Below are 11,203 nucleotides of genomic sequence, written 5' to 3'. Positions count from 1 at the left end.
GACCATACGTGTAATTCTATATAACGCCCAGTACCACACCCTTGCTTAATTACTTACATATTGCGCGAAGAAGATTAGTGATGCCCGTGCAGGAGAGCCAGAAGCCACTTGTGTAAACAAGAAGATTACAAGTAAGTTTTTATGTTTGTAACATCTCAAGTCTCCATGCCAGCTGCCAGTGGATTCATTCACGTAGTAAACAATACAAGAAAACATTAAACTGACATATGCCACGCTCTTTACAATAAGCTTACAGTTACATATAAAATACAAGTAAACAATTTTGTCTTGTGCAGCTGGCATGGCGAACTTTCTTTGTGTTGGTGTCAGGCAATTCAATACTTGCTTAATATTTTTGCCTTCACCTGGCGTAGCTACTACCTCTAGGCTCTGGCTGGCTTGGCTGTCTTCCTTTATCTGGTTCATCTGGCTTGCATACTCCTACAGTATTGTGTAGCTTTCTCCTGCAAGTTGTGTATGCATAATTATAGTGTGTCACCCATCACTGTGCCATTGCTACACCACTGATGAACCCTATGTAGCTCTAGTTGATGTTGGATATGCTGTGCTGTATATTGGCTAATAATTTTTATCTGGTGATGTTGCCTATAATGTATTGCTGCATACAATACTGCAATAATGTATAGTTCTCTCCTGTATGTTTTGTATACATATACTTTGTACACATCACTGTGCCATTTATACCACACCAATGATGTACTGGCACTTAGCTACTGGTGGCCTTTAGTTACGATGCCACTATTGTGTTATATCTGTCACTACTGTGACATATTGAGATGATTTGGGGATAATGCATTCACCACCTAATAGCCTCACCGGGGGGCTGTCACGTTGGTGTATGTACTTGGTTGTATGTGATGCGGTCCTAGTAATAATAATAATAATAATAATACAAGGTGACTTCTTCTAGCCGATCTCTCTCCAGGGTGACTTGTTTCTAGCTGATCTCTGGATGACTTGTTTCTAGCTGACCTCCCTACAGGGTGGCTTGTTTCTAGCTGAACTCTCTAGAGTGTGATCTGTTAAGTTTGTAGCTGAGCTCTCTCTTGTTTCTAGCTGATCTCTCTAGAGATAATTTTATCTTTTGTTTGTATAGCTGAACTCTTTACAGGGTGGTTTTTTGATTGGATACTGAACTCTCTACGTGGTGACTACTTTGTACTACAAAGTGACTTGTTTGTAGCTGAACTCTCTACAGAGTGACTTACTTGCAGCTGAACATTGTATAAAGAACTGGTTTGTAGATGATCTCTATAGGGTAGCTAACTTATATAGATGAACTCTCTACTGGGTAGTTCTTTGTAGCTGAACTCTCTACACAGTGACTTGTGTGTAGCTGAATTCTCTACAGAGTGACTTGTTGTAGATGAACTCTCTACACGTGTTTATAGCTGAACTCTCTTCAGTGTGACTTGTAATGTTCTGAATCTTTACAGCAATATATTTGTAGCTGAACTCTCTACAGGGTGACTTGCTTGTAGCTGAATTGTCAATAAGATTAACTGGTTGTAGCTGAACTCCCTACAGAATAACTTGCAATGTAATATAATTCTATAATGGAGTAAGTTAGAAACGTAGCTGAATGCTCTATTAGCATTAATGGACAGCCAATCCCTCGTTTATCACACCACAAAGATCTTGGGGTAATATTCACATGTAACTTCAACTGGACAGCCCACTATTCATCTATTTCTGCAAAAGCTTATAAATTTTTAGGTCTTATCAGGAGAACTTTTAAAACCAATTGTATGGAAGCCAAGAAAAACTTGTACATCTCATTAGTAAGATCCCAACTAATCTACTGCTCACAAATGTGGAGACCGCAATTAATAAAAGACATAACATCACTAGAACGCATACAATGAAGAGCAACTAAGTATATTTTAAATGACTACACCTCTACCTATAAATCCAGACTGGAACAACTAAACCTCCTACCACTAATGTACATCTATGAAATAAATGACCTTATGTTCTTAATAAAATCATTGAAATCGCCATCAGACAACTTTGAAATTAGAGACCATATTACCTTTACCAGTAACTCTACTAGATCAGGGACACATCACAAGCTAACCCATCCTAGAACAACATCAGCGGTACAGCGTCACTTTTACTTCAATAGAATCTCACGACTTTACAACTACCTCCCAGTTATTAACATTTCATTACCAACTAACATTATCAAACGCCAATTAATCCAACACTTATGGACTCATTTTTACAATAATTTCAATTCTGATCGAGCCTGCACTTTTCACCTTCTTTGTCCATGTCATCGCTGCTCCAGTGTGCCTATATCTGTAAACTTCAATGAACTGTAACTATAATTCTGTAATTAACGGTAACTAAAATTGTTTATTTATTAATTTTTGTTTTCACCTTGGATGTCAGCACCTGTTGCTGGCATACTTTCAGCATGCAATTTTGATTTTACTTGCACGCATGCTGTAAAGCTAAATAAATAAATAAAAATAAAAATTAAGGTGACTGTTCTATTAGAGTATCTCGCATTTGCTACACGTAGTTGGCTTTCGAATCGTGACTCAGTGGTTTGTAATCCGATTCTTCTGTACTACTGCAAGGACTTTCTATGATGAATATTCCAGCTACACACCGATTTTCAGCTCATTGTTCTAAGCGGTTTGCCTGGTAGGCGTGAAAACTAGTAGTTTTTTTATTCATAAAAGTCAATCGCGTAATTGTGTCACAGGTTGGGCTTTGTGTCATATCTCGATAGCCTTTATTTGGATTCCTTTCAAACCACAAAAAGGCACTCCTACGATAGTTACTCCATCTACTTAGCAATTTGCAGCTCATTCCTTCAAGGGGTTTGCCCTGTGGGCGTGACAGACCTTCGACCTTATTTTACGCGAATAATCAGTCATAACTCCGTGAATGTTCATCGGATTCCTACCAAACTTAGTACTGAGATTTGCTGTAATGAGCACCCCTTACGTGTGCCAAATTTCAGCCCAATTGGAGCATGAATTCGTGTTTTATGGCGGATTTTGCAAAGTGTGCGAAAAGAATTAGAAGAAAAAAAACGAAATTTTTGCCGCTCGTATCTAGGAAATCTCTGGAGCGATTTTCTTCAAATGTGGTATGTAGACTCCCCTACCTGGCCGACACTTCGGTAGCAAATTTGGTTGTAATTGGATAAGGGATAACAGAGCTACATAGGTGTGAAAATCGTGTATTCTTTCTTCCTGTTAATATACTCACGGTTTGGTGCGCCGGCTTCTTGGGCCGCACGACACACGGTAGTGTCTTGATACACAGTATTTTTATCAATGGATTTTTTATTCTTCTCTACTGAATTTTCCACCCAGTGCTGTTATGCTTATAAGTGGATCTAGAGGATGCTGTTAGGGGAAGGGGCACAGGCAACCTGTGGGGGCAAGAAATTTATTGACAAAAATACTGTTTATTCTAAGACTTCTCCTTTGAAGAGAATAAAGGATGAACTTCTATGATACACAAGCTGTTCGTTATCATGGTCAGGGTTGATAATACTTGATGCATGAAGCACATGTACAGTTACATTTGATATGATATACCATGAAAATAGGACTCCATTGTTCCATGATTGAATTAGAAGGCATTTTGATTGTTTCAGTATGTGCTTTGAATGTATGCATTTACCTAAGAAATGAGTATCCTGTACCAGATGGTTTTGAATGTTCCTTTATAAAAACAATTATGGCAGTATTATCAAAATATACTATCAATTGAATGTTCTGTTAGAGTATATGACTGTTTTATTCGATTTTGGCATAAAATATCCTTATTTCTTTTCACATACAAATTGCAAATTGTAAGCCTAATCATCCATTGGTTACACTTTTTAAAATGAGTTTGCAGTGTGTTATTAGTGCAAATGCTTTCCTTTATCCAGGAAACAAAATATATAGGTTAAGGAGACCAATCCCCATTGCTCCATTCAGATCTTCCCATCATATTGCATAGCTGCATTTAGTATGATGTAAAAAAGTGTCACAAACATATCAAAAAAGAAATATTCACATCTAGATGGCAAGTTACTGATTGGTCACCTTGTTCAAAGAGTTGTAGTGGAGGACACAAGAGGAGCAATGTTACTTGTGTACACATGTATTGTCTTGAACTAGCTCCAGTCCTAACTCCAGGGGAGTGTGATAACATAACAAAACCAGCAACACGACATACATGTAACACTCACCCTTGTCATAATCATTGGGACAGTGGACAATGGAGCATGGTAAGTTAGGCAATGACTATAACATGTATAATTTTACTGTGTTTAGTGCTCTTCTGGTTGTGGGAATGGAATTCAAAGAAGGAACATTACCTGTATGGATACTCACAGAAGAAAGATACACAAAACAATTGCAGTTTGTTGATGAAACCTACTGTTGAGCGTCCTTGTACTGGACACTCATGCACCTATAAATGGATTACATCTGATTGGAGCAATGTAAATTAATAGTTGTATTGCGGGCTTGTAAAAGCCAAGAATGTGGGCACATTTTCATAACTCATAGTCATTATGTTATGGCCATAAAAATTTTTCAGCCACTATTAAAATTTTTAATTGGCTGTGTAATACAAGTTACAGAATGTAGATACTCTACTCTTGCACTGAGATGCGTATAGTCATATACCATCATATGAGGTAACTAGTGTAGTTTTTTTACCAAACGCCAGCTTTTGTAGGCCTGCCACATATTTGACTGTATACAGAATAGCACTTTTGGCTTGAGTTGAATGTGAACAAACATTTACCTATTTATATTTCCTTTTCCTATTATGCCTATGATCCAGTGTCATCAGTACTTACAAATGTTTCTAATTTAAGCTTTGCTACTTTACTGGGACAAGTTAACCTGACTATCAAAAATAACCTATATGTGGTCAAATTGACATAAGATGTTACATTTGTTTTGTTTAATATGGCTGATCTATTGGCAAGAATCAAGCTGCAGATTGTATAAACTCTGAATTAACCAAAAATGTATACTAAAATTGTGCTGGTGTATAACATTCCATTGTTCCAGTTTAATATCATGCCAACGTATTTGCCTTCAATCTATCTATTTTCTAGAGTTCATAATACAAATACAACAGAACTCTTACTATTTTTCCTCAACAAGCAATCATATCATCTTCTTCCTGTAGTGCTCTATGAGATGTGGCAATGGAGTTCAAATCAGGAATTTTAACTGCACTGAAGATGGAAGAATATGTACGTAGTTGAGGACAGAATGTGCTTTGAGAATAGTGGATACGTCAAGCCAGTGGAACAAAGAAATTGCAGTGGGGTACACTGTAGTGGAAAATGGATTGTACAAGAATGGAATACAACAGTATGTCACTGTTCGTTGTAATATTTACCCAGTGTTTTTACAATTAATTTGTAGTGTGAAGCACCCGACTGCTATGTGAAAGGAAATCAATACAGAAGTGTGTATTGTATTTATGATAGAGAAATATCCAATGATGATGATCAGGTAGAGTGTGATCCCTCAACAAAGCCATCATATGTACGGAGCTGTTACAAAACTTCAGGGTGTAACCCACAATGGGTTACGTCACCATGGAGTAAAGTAGGTAAGACACAAATAAAGTACAAAAAATATCCTTTTATTTTATTTTAGTGCAACAAAAATTGCGAGAGTAGAAGAAAGCTAGAATGCAAAATGGGAAATATAACAGTAGATGATAATAAGTGCCTGGATACTAAGCCTGTTTCATTTAGGATGTGCGGTCCTGGGTGTCCATACTTCATATGCTTGAAATGATTTTATCACCTTGATAACTTAGGAATTTGTGAAAAGAACTGTTGTGAGTATAGTGCAACTATGACACCTGAACATCTTGGACCTTTGCTATACACTACCGACTAGTTGAGAAGCCATGTTGTGAGCAGTGTAAAAGTGATTCATAATCCTTTTGCTCTTTTTCATCTGCACTATACCTTTGTAAAATCATAGGACTGTGAATTATAGGACTGCACCTTAATTGTGTGTATCATCATAGAACTATATATGTATATTGTAAGCAAGCACACACATGTCATGCATTATGTATGCAGTTAAATTGATTATATTTTCATCAGCTTGAAATGCTAATATCTTACACTATGAAAGTTTGGTGGTATCGAAGTTTGATGAACTTGGCAAATTAAAGAAAATTCACCAAAGTTAATTTAAATATGGACTATATACATGGTAAATTTAAACCAAAGTGAAATGCTACTTTAATCAAGCTAATTTTCATCAGGCTACAGCAAGTATATACTGTTATATAGCTTTATAAATAGCAAAGTACTTTCAATATATTGGTGTGCACAAAATCATGCTAAACAGTAGAATTTGATGTAGATATAGGGGTACACTTATGTATGCATTTATTTAAAACATGAGGATGTTAGGGGTCATAACAAATATGAATTTGGAATGTTAATTAGATCTTTATACTGTCAAACTTATGTATACGTGAAAACACAAACTGCACAAACCAGGGCATAGACGTATATGTACCTGAATTAATTATCTGAATCTGTAAAATGTTTATTTTAAGTACGTATTATAGTGAATATAAGTGTTGATTGTGAAGGGTGAGTCAAGAAAAAAATGAGGGGTATATAGAAAATAAACATGTTCAGTAATTACATACAGTGAATGCAGTACTATGTATTAGTATATTTCTGTTCAGCCATTTCATTTGGTAGTGCAAGAAAGCAGCTCAACCTTTACTACTGCATAGCCTATATATTTTAAAATTTTTGTTGATTTGAGACTTTGTAAAGCTTAAAGCAGAAAGTTCTGTAATACTATTAAGTCCACATTTTTGGTTTTTTGTGAAAGAATGGTACATCTTTGGGTCAACTACAACAGTAGTCCATTTAGCCCTTGCACTGGTATTATGCACAAAGCTTATTGACTGTAGCTGGAACCTTTGAAATACATCTCACAGTCTTTGAAGTTTCACTATAGCACCTTTTATCAAGACTTGGACATAAAATTTTCTACTATTTAAATATTTTATGATGCAAGTGAAATATGATAAGGGGTGTTCAAAGTCTAAAGTGCAAACTATAGCTGTATAAATATCATTTATTTATGGCATTTATATAGCGGTAGTATTTAACAGAGTTAGCAAATGCTTAGTGTATAACATCAGCATCAGTCTGAATATCCCCTAGCTGCACTGTGAACTGTCAAATCCTCTATGCACAACATTGCAATCAGATAAGCTATATAAACAGAATTTAATTTAAACCACCATGTGTAAATATAAGAAATGCAATGGTTGCTATGAATCATCAAATTAAGTACTAACTGCAACATTTCTTGTTATAGGTAAACAAATTAGAGAAATACAAAGGTGACTCCAAGAGTTTTGGTGACCGGTTTAGAAATTTTCTGTTGCATGCGGGATTTTGGGGCATGCTCCCCAGGAAAGTTTTGAAAATTATGTATTCTGAGATTAAATCTGGTAACAATTTTTACCATAAAATCTTGAAAGAGCTGACATTTGGGAATTGATTGACTGCTGGCATAACATCAGGAGCAGGCTAAAGAGTTAAGAGATGTGAAGTTTGAAACATACAACAGACATGGATTCCATTTTGGGAGTTTGGGGGCATGCTTCTAGAGTGTTGGTACTAGTGAACTAAGTAACTTTTTAGAAATACAAATTGTGACTGTTCTATTAGGGTAGTTGACTGCTCTATTAGAGTATTTCAACCTGAACCTTTGCAAATTAATATAAAATGCCTGAAAATATATTTGACCAGTTTCTGAGAAAAAACCCTGGATCTGCCCCTGAAATGTGCTCCATTAAAAACTATGTAAAATCTTCATACATAAGATATACATACTGGTAGCTATACAGTTAATTGTTTACTATAGATCAACTACACAGTGTACTTATGTATAAGGTCTTCAGATGAGGGTGATCCAGTGGTTTGTTGGGGGTAAGCTGTTCCATAATTCGATTGCATATGGAAAACTAAATGTATACATATATTAGCAGTTCAACCATGCAGCAGGTATAGATTCTTTGATTATTAAAGTCTCATAAAAAAATCATACTAGGAAGATTTTGTTCTTGTGGGTAGGGCATGTTGTTAGCAATTTTATACAATTGCAACATCTGTACTCTTAGCTTTATTCTTCTGTTCTCCAAAGATTCCCATCCTAACTCCTTAATCATATATTATTTATATCACTTATTAATAATATTTCTTGTGCTAGCAGTTGTTGGTAGTTTCTTAACAACAAATCTTACACTTGTACATTGCAACCCTTCCAACCTTGTGATGTCCTTAAGAATCCATGGTGACCAGGCAGAGGCTGTATAAGCTGTCTTACAGTTCCTTCTCACAACTCCTAAAGTTTGACTTGCTTCTGAAATAACTGCTGACATGTGTGATTGTTTTGTAAAGTAACTCCAAGGTACTTAAGGGGATTTACAACAGGTTGAGGGGTGTCATGTAACATAAAGTCACGGAGTACTTTGTATTTAGTGGCCAAAGATATTGTCATAACACTGTCATAACATTTAGTTGGATTAAATTTCACTAGCCATGTCTTCTCTTACTGCTCCAAATTATGTACATCATCTGTAATTTATTACAATCATTAGGTGTTGGATGGTACTCGTTATCTAGGAGATCACTTTTATAAATATCACAGAAAAGGACAGGCCCCAATACAGTCCCTTGAGGAACACCATAAGTTACAGGCACATTTGAAATATGACAATAGCTACTGGTAAACGCTACTTTGCTTTAATCAATGGATGATAGTACATGATGTTAAGAATATTACACTGATCAGGAGTGGATCTAGGATTTATAAAAGGGGGGGGCTAACTCAAGATATTAATCTCTTGGGTAGAGGTGTGCGAAGCACACTTCCCAGCATGCAAAGCATGCTGGAACTAGGGGGTCTGAAAAATAGATGCTAAAATACTGCAATTTGGAGATATTTCTACATAAAATTCATAATATTTTCTGCCTGTAGATATTTTATATACTGCCTTTAGATTATAGGTATGGCTCTCTGAAGTATTTTGCTAATGGAAAAGTTTGGGTAGGTACAGACAACCAAGTACATGATGCACCCCTCTCACAATTGCACAACACTGAATAGGTGCATGTTAGAATAAGAATGTTGAAAGTGGAAAATTTTGAAATTTGAACAATACAAGATTGAATCTGAGAGCATTTTCGATGGAAATTGTGTACCTGAATTAAGTATTGCCATACATATTAACTACACAAGTAGATGAATGAAGCTCTTTAAACAGACCAATGCACTTCATTGTATGTATAGGTACAGACAGATTTGGAAAAATTCCATAACAGAACCAACTACATGTTTCCAGTGAATGTTCTATTAGAGTAGTTAGCTGACTGCTCTATTAGAGTATCTCGATCTTGTACACCTCCAATGCTGATCCGGGTCTTTGTTGCATAAACTTTAGCATAAATCCACTGATAATACCTTGGAAAGATGTTTATAAGGTGGTTTTATGAGTATTTGTATTATTAGTGATTAGGCATTCCAGCCCGATTTTTAAATTTTGGAAAAATGGGCTTTTTATATGCTCAATAGATAGAGTATTGATTGCTGATCTCAGAAATATATAGTTTGTTGGGTTGGAATTAGCTACTTTGGCATGCACAGTGCTTAAAAACTGAAAAAAGGTACATTTTTTCTCCGGGGCTCCCCATACAATTTAAAGGGAAAAATGGCACAATTGAATCAGGAAGCCATCTAGCAATCTGGACTATCTTGAAACTATAGTTGCTTCTAGCTGCAAGTTTGTACATGTAATGAGAGTAACTTCAGATAGTATCGGATCTCAGTAATCTTTGTATGCTTTGTGGTGAGCAAATATGTTTCACCCACTGCACACTTCTCAATACAATGGTGTATACCCATAGGCAAGTGGCTATCTCAAGTAAGTAAAACCATCACGTTAACAACTTATAAAGGTAAACAACTAAAGTAGAGGTGCCACAATGATGCAACAATACCTAAGGTGGAGTTGTGGTTTCAATTATGGCATTGTTGGCCGACTTTGAAGTGGTTTATACTTTTGAGCTGATGACACAGCCATCAGAAAATTGTTCTGGAGCTGAAAATCGCTAACCCGAGCGAAGCAACTACGTACTTTAAAGTAAGCACCAGTGACTACTTCCACCCAACAGTACGTTTTTTAAAGTTTTAAAGTATTCTACATACATTGCATGGCTTGAAAGGATTACAAAACAACACAAAACTTACTTATATGTAACGCGCACGATAAAACTAAGATTTTCATAATGATCAGCATGTGGACAAACCCCACAGCGATTTTCATCTTCATTGGAGCTCGGACGACGGAGCAATCCCAAGTTAAACACGAATTGTTATTTTGTGTCAGGGTTCTATTGGGGAATATACGGAGAATTTTTTTATTTAAAAATCTCGGATACTGGAATGCCTATAGTGATCATATAATTATGCTAAGACAAAATTTCATTATAATACTCAGCATATTGATCAAGTAAAGCCTAAATATGAAAGCCCCCCCCTGGATCCGCCCCTGCAGATTGTTCTGTTAGAATAATTCAGAATATCACATGCAGTGATATCCTTGAGAAATTATATAATTTACAAGACCAATATGGGGCATGCATTTAGCTACCCGTAATTTCTTCTCTAAATGTACAGTACTAATTATTGAAGAAAGAATGACACATTACTTGATTTGTTTGATATGTTTTATAACACTTTTTTCCATTTTGTCAAAAATTGTGTGGATATATATATATATATATATATATATACATGCATATATTACAACTTATACATATAATAATACACTTATTGCAGTGGTTATACATTCATTACATATAAAACATATTATTTGTTATAAACATAAATATAAATTATGGCTTCCTGTGTATATAATGTGCTGTGTTGTCCACTTCCCACATATAGGTATGTATCTAATTGAATTCATTAAGTGAGTATGTATAACACTTAGTATGATAGGTGTCAATTATAACATGAATTACAAGCTGTCACTACTCAAAGCCACTGCTGTGACACATTGGTGCATTGATCACATGTGTATTCTAATATGCACAGACATGTACACACTGTTAAAAAGCCTGAGTGCATTTCATACCAAAATTGTATGC

The 11,203-nt window shown here is 35.7% G+C and overlaps 1 long non-coding RNA gene across 1 annotated transcript; it reads left to right on the top strand.

The window, feature by feature from the left end:
* On the top strand, window positions 1-6,088 carry LOC136236489 (uncharacterized). The gene is made up of 6 exons (XR_010692146.1): window positions 1-131; window positions 4,054-4,261; window positions 4,308-4,477; window positions 5,179-5,366; window positions 5,421-5,606; window positions 5,658-6,088. It is a non-coding gene; the product is annotated as an uncharacterized lncRNA (long non-coding RNA).
* The last annotated feature ends 5,115 nt before the right edge of the window (window positions 6,089-11,203 follow it).

The sequence above is a fragment of the Dysidea avara genome, chromosome 10 (assembly GCF_963678975.1).
Source record: "Dysidea avara chromosome 10, odDysAvar1.4, whole genome shotgun sequence".
Lineage (NCBI taxonomy): Eukaryota > Metazoa > Porifera > Demospongiae > Dictyoceratida > Dysideidae > Dysidea > Dysidea avara.
This window is presented reverse-complemented; position numbering and strand designations above follow the sequence as displayed.